The following is an 8454-nucleotide window of genomic DNA, read 5'->3' as shown; positions in this document are numbered from 1 at the left end:
GTGTTGCAAGTGCCGTAAAACTCTTACTAAAACTAAACTGAAATGTGGTGTAGTTGTTCAGCTCTGAGCTGTCACAGCACGTGGAAGACGGGAGTTTGATTCTCACACTGGGAAGTTATTAGTTAAAATATATATATCAAATGTCTCCGTCTGTCTGTCTGTCTGTCTTGCTGGGATGCTGTATGTCCTTTGTGGCCTGGCTGGTCATAGGGATTTGAACCATGCAGTGCCAATTGCACCATTGTCTTGCTTGTTACTATGATACTAAGTTATGATACTAACTACATGTATGTAACTGTAAGTATCTCCCACTTGTATCAGGGGAAAGATGTTCCTCATGGATAGAGTTTATGTGTTAGTTTTGGTTTTTAAATTTTTAAAAATCTATTATATATTTGGCCTCTTGGAAACACATGTGTCACTATTCCCACAAAACTACGACAGCTACAGAGTTGAAAGTTGGCAAGTACCTGCAAAAAGATAGATAGGTCCCCTTGATGGAGCCCGATTTTCGATTTATTCATTTCCTGAATTTAGACAAATATATTTGACAAAAAGTTCCCATCATTCTTTGGCCTTTGTGATTATTCCACTGAGAAACGAAACAAATCTGCGTAATTGTCCTTCACTGCGGAAGTGCCGGAAGTGATATTTCGCGATGCGCATTTTGTTTTGAGAGTATCTAGACCTTCTCATTTTTTGCATCTCTCAAGATTAATTGCTCCATTCCAGTAGAGTGTAAATATAGAAGGCCAATGACTTTCAGTTGATGTTAATGCACCGATCTTTCCTTTCATCGAAAGGGGACCCTTCTAGTATTAAATAGTTGTTGTTTTTTCATTTTTGATGAATAGAGCACAAAAACTGGTGGCAGCATTCCGTAACCAGTGTGTTTAGAATATGAGTTGTCTGTCTGTTCTTGATCTTGCCTCTCAATCAACACAGTGCACTTTACTTTGTGTGTGACAATTCTTGGGGATGAATGGTGTTGTCAGCAAATTTTCCAAAAAGTGGGTGGTTGGCGGGTGCTCTGGTGTGGTTTGCTCCTTCTTTCCTTTAAAAAATCTATTGTCTCTATCTCCCCTCGTTCTTTTTGTGTTTGTTACCGTCTTGTAACACCTCTAATCTTCGGTACTTATATGACCTTATTGTGTTGCAAGTGCCGTAAATCTCTTTACTAAAACTAAAAAAAAACTTTCAAATGTACTTATCCCAGAAAGTAACATTTTTTTTATTTAGGAGGGAGATAACCCCCCGAAAACTGTCTTATTATTTTAAAACTGTACCTAAATTGTGTAATTTTTCGTGATTTTTCTGAGGTTTAGAATTTGAATTTCAACAACATATTTCACTTGCACATGCAACCAATACCATTGATTAATAACTGCAGTAAAAAAAAACTATTCAAATTTTTGGACTCAGAATATCTGAACAACTGATCGGTGATATGAAAAAATATGGTGGCTTTTAAGGACAAGCGGACTTACCCAGATTTATGAGGTTTCCAGAAGTCTTGACCTACACCAAAAGTGGGCATTGCTCTGTCTATAGGAGAAGTTTGGTTTCGTTGGTGTGTATATTTGTGTGGTTATAGAGAAAACTCTCCTTGTCTTTTAAAGAAACTGAACAAGGGGCAAAAACTTTACTTTCGATTTTCTCAAAACAGCATTTTTTCGTGATAGCCCCCTTGTGCTTAAAAGCGACCATATGTTTTATGATGATGGAGAGGTTCAACTTTATGTTCATAAAAACTTACATATTTCTATTTCACATGTACTTTGAACTGTTTCTCATGCTCTTGAATTGCCTTTTTTCAACAGTTGTGTACCTAGCTTTAATATGGGAGCTCAAAGTTAAGATAGCAGTTGGCATATCTTCAGCATCATTTCACAACCACCCACATCAATTTCCAGGAAATTAGTTTCGGATAAAGCCATTACATGTTTGCAGATCCTACAGATGTCACTTTTGAGCATTTCACAATACAGTATTTTGTATTTCTTTTTTGTTTGTTGGGTTTTTTTCTTCTTAGTCGGTGAAGCCCTCGAAAGGCTGAAAGTAGAGAAGGATCATTCTTGGTACCCCAATGGTCATTGAGACTAAGGGATAAGTAAAAAGTTTGTTTTTTAAAGTAGATTTTAATTAAAAAGTCACAACTGCTCCAATCATGCTAGTGGTTTGGGTGCTCTTTTTCCTGGTGTAATTGTCTCCACACTTAAAGAAATGTGGGTGGTTGGTGGGTGCTCTGGTGTGATTTGTTCCTTCTTTCCTATCAAGCATCTACGTGGGTGGTTGGTGGGTGCTCTGGTGGGATTTGTTCCTTCTTTCCTATCAAACATCTATCATTGACCATCCTTTTCTTTCCTCCTTCTTTTGTTTGTATGCTGCTCTCCAGTGACCCCTCTACTATTCGGCACTGATATGACCAAATTGTGTTGCAAGTGCTGTAAAACTCTTACTAAAACCTTTTTAAAAACTTAAAACTTCAAAGAAAGGCCTCGGGGCTTGAGGAATGTCGCTGGTGATAGAAATGAAATGCAGATTTTTCTCAAGTCTGAAAGTTGAGAACTGGTGTTTGTTCTGCAGATAGTTATATTAATTTCTGCTGCATTTTTTGCTATGATGCTGATCTCAATTTGTCATGTTCCATTCATAAAAGTTGATGCAGTGTTTGATGTAAAATGTTTCCTAATTCGTTCAGGTTTTGGTCACTAAAAAACAAAGACGCGTAATTTTGTTGTTCAAACTGATTGTTCAGTTGTTTTTTTTTGTTTTTTTAAAAATCTGAAGCTTGAAATTAAAAGGTCAGTCTACAACCTGTGTAGTGTACTATGAAATAATATGCAAGTTTGTGTTTCTAATTAATGTATGATGGTTTGAGATGTGCCAGAACATTGCCTTTGGTTTGCTTCGGATGAAACATATGTGTTTACTACTTCCATTAAGTTAACCCTATCGGTACGTCGTGTTTTACTATCATATCCATTCAATGTGGGGAACTCTGTGCCACCACTTTCCAAAGAGGAAATTTACTCGTCAATCCGATCCGTACGCTTTCATAGCAGTCTGTCAAAATGATTTTTTGAGAAATACTGAAAGTTTCAAAGAGATCTTCGTACTAGAAGTATTCTAAAATGTGAAGAATGCAACTTTGGAGGTACAAAATGACCCCAGGGCGTACGGACAGGGTTAAAGATGTGAGCTCACATGTTTTGTTACTGCTGTATTCCATGGAAGGTTTCACTATAAGCTTGTTACTTATTGATTATTCCTTTTCTCTCTTCAAGGTTTTTATGCATGTAGTCTTCCCTCTCTCTCTCCTCTCTCCCCCTCCCCCCTCTCTCTCTCCTCTCTCCCTCTCCCCCTCCCCCCTCTCTCTCTCCTCTCTCCCTCTCCCCCTCCCCCCTCTCTCTCCCCTCTCTCCTTCTCCCCCTCCCCCCTCTCTCTCCTTTCTCCCTCTCCCCCTCCCCCCCCTCTCTCTCACTCTCTTTCTGTTTCAGTCTTTTGCTCTATCTCTATCTTTCTCTCTCTCTCTTTCTGTCTGTCTTTTGCTCTATCTCTTTCTATCTTTCTCTCTCTCTCTTCTCTCCCTCCTTCCCCCTCTCTCTGGCCTTCTGTCTTTCTCTCTCTTTATCATCCTCTCCTTCCTTTCCTCCATTTTTCATACCAGTGCCATTTTCAATTATAAGTACGTACTATTTGCCTACTGGACCTAGTGTCAATGTATAGAACTGTTTTATACCGCACCAGTTTCTCTCAAATATATATAATTGATGTTTAAATGTTTTGCAGCTACTAATGCACCACTTCTAGATCTCCTTTTTCATCAACATCCCACGAGAAAATGATCCAAATGATGTTTGTGTGAACTGTGATGTTTTAATACATGTATCATTCTCAGATTCTCAGGCGCAACAAATTGTTTGCTTTTTTTAGTAAAAAAAAAGCTCTTTTGAGATAATCATTTTGTATTTTTGTATAATCTCTTCAGCTGACTGCTGGGATGGTTAGGTAGGAAGTGTAGTTTATAAGCATTTGCGTGAAGTATCAGATGGTTTAATGTTTTTTAAAATGTTGACAGGGAATGAAAGCAATTTCAAAACCTGATAGAAAATCTAGAACTAGAAGCTGATGATACGGTAAGAAATGTACAAGAAGGTGACCCACTGTTCGAGTAGAAAAGGGGCTGTCTTATAATCTAGAATAAGTTGCAAGGGGGTACATGTAGTGGGAAGTAGTTGTTTGTTCAAGTGATTGTCGGGGACAGGTGGCTATTATTAGAACTAGTTTGACTACTATTTGGAATGTGAATGGGATGGATTTTGATTTGTTACTTTTAACTTTACTGTGTGTAAGTGAGGAAAAGCGGAGCTTGGAAGTCTTTGTTTTATATAAGCAAAGGTCGTTGTAATAGACTACTAAAACAGGCTACCACTTTAAATATAAAGTTCTAGGGTCTAGGTACGTTGCAAGTTGTATTATGCCCCCCTCCCCCCCCCCACCAGGGCAGTGCTACTGACAGAATTGTCTTTAGGCCATTCCCAAAAGGGGGGACATTAACATGTTCTTATGCACTGTAGAATTGTAAATGGGCTGATTTATCAATGCCATGCTCGTACTGTGCCGGAACAATATAGGGGGAGCTGCTGCTTTTTCTTTCCTCATCCTTACTATTGTCATTTTTCCTCTACTTCTTTTGTATGTTTGTCACTCTCTTCTGAACTGCTTTTTCCGGGGTGCCTTGATAGCGGAAGCAGACCTTACTTTGCGCTGTTGAGGCTAGAGAAGTGAGCAGAGTAAGCCTGATTCCCCCGTTTGGATTTCTCTGTTGACATCCACCCTTTGGCGCCTTATATGACCTTATGCAGTTGCGAGTGCTGTAAACCCTTACTAAAACTAAAAAGCTGTGTTATGATTCTTTTTTACTCTTTGCATAGATGTGAAATTTTCGTGTTTGGTTAAAAAAACCAAAAACAAAACAACTTTTGAGTGGTGTTGGGTCTCTGAATAGGTTTGTTACTGGACTAAACATTCTGGTGATTGGGTGCAAGGGTCCGACAAATGCCATTATGCTGTTTACTGTTCCCGCGGTTTTATGCAAAAGAAAAAAAAAATTCTGAAATTATTATGCAAAATGAGTCCAGAAATGTGAAATTATGCGATTCTGTTAATTTTAACAAAGAAGGAAAATAATCAGATATGCAAAAAATGATCAAATTTTGCTAAATTATGCGTGGTGCATGAAACCCCGGGGACAGGATTTGGCGTTTGTCACGAGTTTTTATCCGGCAGTCCCTATGGGCTTGGGTTGCTGTTTATGTTGGCTTCAGTGATATATGCGCAGATTTTGTTGACATAAACACATAGTATACATCATCACGTGTAGCTTGTTAAGAAAATATATTCAATCTTGACTCATCCGAGAGGCGTGCTGACAAAATGAGTTACTTCTCTCAATCCACAAATGGATATATTGGTAAAAAAAATCGACTTTATGGTCAAATTTGTAGATTTTCTATTGATGCCATTTTCTTTAAGTATAACCTGCCTTTTATTATTTCATACTTATAAATTGTAAAAACTTCACCTGTAAGCGAGATGTATCTATTTCCTTAAGGTTTGAATCCGAGACGTACGTAACTCATTTTGTCAGCTCGCTTCACGTACAACTCTTAGTTCTATACTCTGCTTTGCCGCAAAAAGCATTTTCAGCATACCGGTATAAAGAAAGGTTTCAAACTACAAGCATGTAGTATAACTGACCCAAATTTGAAGAACAGAAGAAAGATTTTTATATGAGGATACGGTTGCTGTCCAGGCCAGTAATCAAGTAAGCAGATATATTTATGATGAATAGATATAAGGAAAGCAAGAAAAAACAATAAATATAATGCTGCATCTTTCTAGTCATTAGACGTGCAGACCTCTTAGACTTACGAGTTTTCTGAAACTGCTCTTGAAAACGGGTCTTTACTTTTTATGTTTACCTGTAAGAGAGGAAGGGAGACAGACACATACAAACCCACGTATACATACATGATACAGAGAGATTGTTGTTCTTTTTTGTTTTTTTATGCAGAAGGAATGAAAAATGTGTTTGCTCTTTATTATTAATTATCTGAACATTTATCTTTTAGTTGCCTACCACAGGCTTGAAAGATTTTAAAAAAAAGTTTGGTAATGTTTTGTATGCGGTCATGTTTGAAAGTAAACAAGAGTTCTTTTGGGTCTGAATACTGCTTCTTTGTGTGTGGCGTTTTTGTGTCTAAATGTAGCTTTTTTGTGTGAATGTAGTAATGTAGCTTACGCAAACAAAAAATGAATCTGGTTAGCGTATGCTCTGGTGTGGTTTGCTCCTTCTTTCCTATAAAAATATCTATCGTCTCTATCTCCCCTCCTTTTTTGTGTGTGTTACTCTCTTGTAACACCTTTAATCTTTTGCGTTTATATGACCTTATTGTGTTGCTAGTGACGTAAAACTCTTACTAAAACTAAAGTAAAAAAAACTATCTGAAGCATTTTCCCTTGTAACGAGCTTGGAAGGATGGCCCAGGACAGAGATACTTGGAAGAAGCTTGTATGTGGCCTTTACCCTGCCAGGGGTGAAAGGCATTGATGATGACGATGATTTTCACTTGTCATGCAATGTGGGTCATCAGATTTTGCAGGTGACATTTAATTTTCATATCCTTCACCCCTGTATTGTTGAGATGACTAAAAAGGAATCACGAACAGCTTTCAGTAGCCTCCCTGTGTAAATGAGCTGTCACGTTCAGAGACATATCTACTAGTGTTTTAACCCTATCCGTACGCCCTGGGTTAATTTTGTACCCCCCGGGGCTGTATTCTTCACATTTTAGAATACTTCTACGTGGAGTACGAAGATCTCTTTGAAACTTTCAGTATATCTCCCAAAAATCATTTTGACAGACTGCTATGCGAAGCATATGGATCGGATTAGGGAGTAAATTTCCTCTTTGGAAAGTGGTGGCACAGAGTTCCCCACGTCGTATGGATACGGTAGTCTGTCCCCGCGGTTTTATACCAAAAAAAAGAAGAAAAAAAAAGAATTAAATTATGCATAACTGAGTCCAGAAATGTAGAGTGAAATTATGCGATTCTGTTTTAACAACAAACGATAAAAAGAAAAATAATAAGAAATTATGCCAAAAATGTTCAAATTTTGCAAAATTATGCGGGGTGCATAAAACCCTGGGAACAGGATAGTAATACACGACGTACGGATGATGAAAGGGTTAATTAAGTCTCTTTACCAGCATCTGTGGTGTAGCAGTTAGTTAGGACCTTTGCTGCCACTCGCAGAAGTCAGGAGTTTGATGCCCATGTGGAGAGTTAGAGTAGATTCTAAATGGAAACGAAATTGTAACCCCGTAGCGGTGCTGCTGACTGAAGTGTTTATAGGCCATTTCCAAAGAAGGAACATTAACCATGTTTTTGTGCGCTGTAGAATTGTAATTTTAAATGGGCTGATTCATCAATGTCATGCCCTTAACTGCGCCTGAACTGCAACAGGGAACTGCTGCTTTTTCTTTCCTAATCCTTACTACTATCGTAATTTCCCCCCCTCCACTTCTTTTGTATGTTTGTCACTCTCTTGTGACCCGCTAATTCCGGGGTGCCTTGAAAGTCGAAGCAGACTTTGTGCTATTGAAGCTTGAGAGGTGAGAAGAGTAAGCCTGATTCCCTGTAAGGAGTTTTCTGTTGACATCCACCCCTTGGCACTCACATGACCTTTTACAGTTGCGAGCGCCGTAAAACCCTCTACTAAAGAAACAAACAAAACCATCCGTGGTGTAGCAGTTAGTTATGCGCTTTGCCGCCACACGCAGAAGTCATGAGTTTGATACCCATGTAGAGAGTTAAAGTAAAACTATGTAAAAGAAATTGAGAAATATCTACATTGTCGTTGGGAAAGGCGGATGAAATCACGAAGACAGAAGAACCTTTACATGTACTAAGTTCAGACAGTGCGTTCAGAGAAAATTGTTTGCTTTTAAGGATACGCGGGCTAACCCAGATTTCGGGGGTTTCCAGAAATCTTGACCGACACCAAAAGTGGGCATTGCCCTACCAAGAGGAGAAGTTTGGTTTCATTGGTGTGCATATTTGTTTGGTTATAGAGAAAACTCTCCTTGACTTTCGAAGAAACTGAACAAGGGGCTAAACCTTTACCTTCCATTTTCTCAAAACAGCTTTTTTCGGGATAGCCCCCTTGCCTTGTACTTTAAGGCGACCAATTGTTGGAGGGTTTGTATTTGTATTGTTAAATTATGGCGAAATAGTTACATGTTTTGTACATGTTGAGTACATTTGTACTCCGCTCACCCCGTGGCAAAGTGCTTCATGTTTTCGGGCTACCGTGGGGCTGAATGATGCATGATGCTCTCTCTCTCTCTCTCTCTCTCTCTCTCTCTCTCTCTCTCTCTCTCTCTC

This window comes from Aplysia californica, unplaced genomic scaffold, assembly GCF_000002075.1.
Source record: "Aplysia californica isolate F4 #8 unplaced genomic scaffold, AplCal3.0 scaffold00132, whole genome shotgun sequence".
Classification (NCBI taxonomy): domain Eukaryota; kingdom Metazoa; phylum Mollusca; class Gastropoda; order Aplysiida; family Aplysiidae; genus Aplysia; species Aplysia californica.
The sequence above is the reverse complement of the archived record's forward strand: the minus strand, read 5'-3'. Positions refer to the sequence as shown.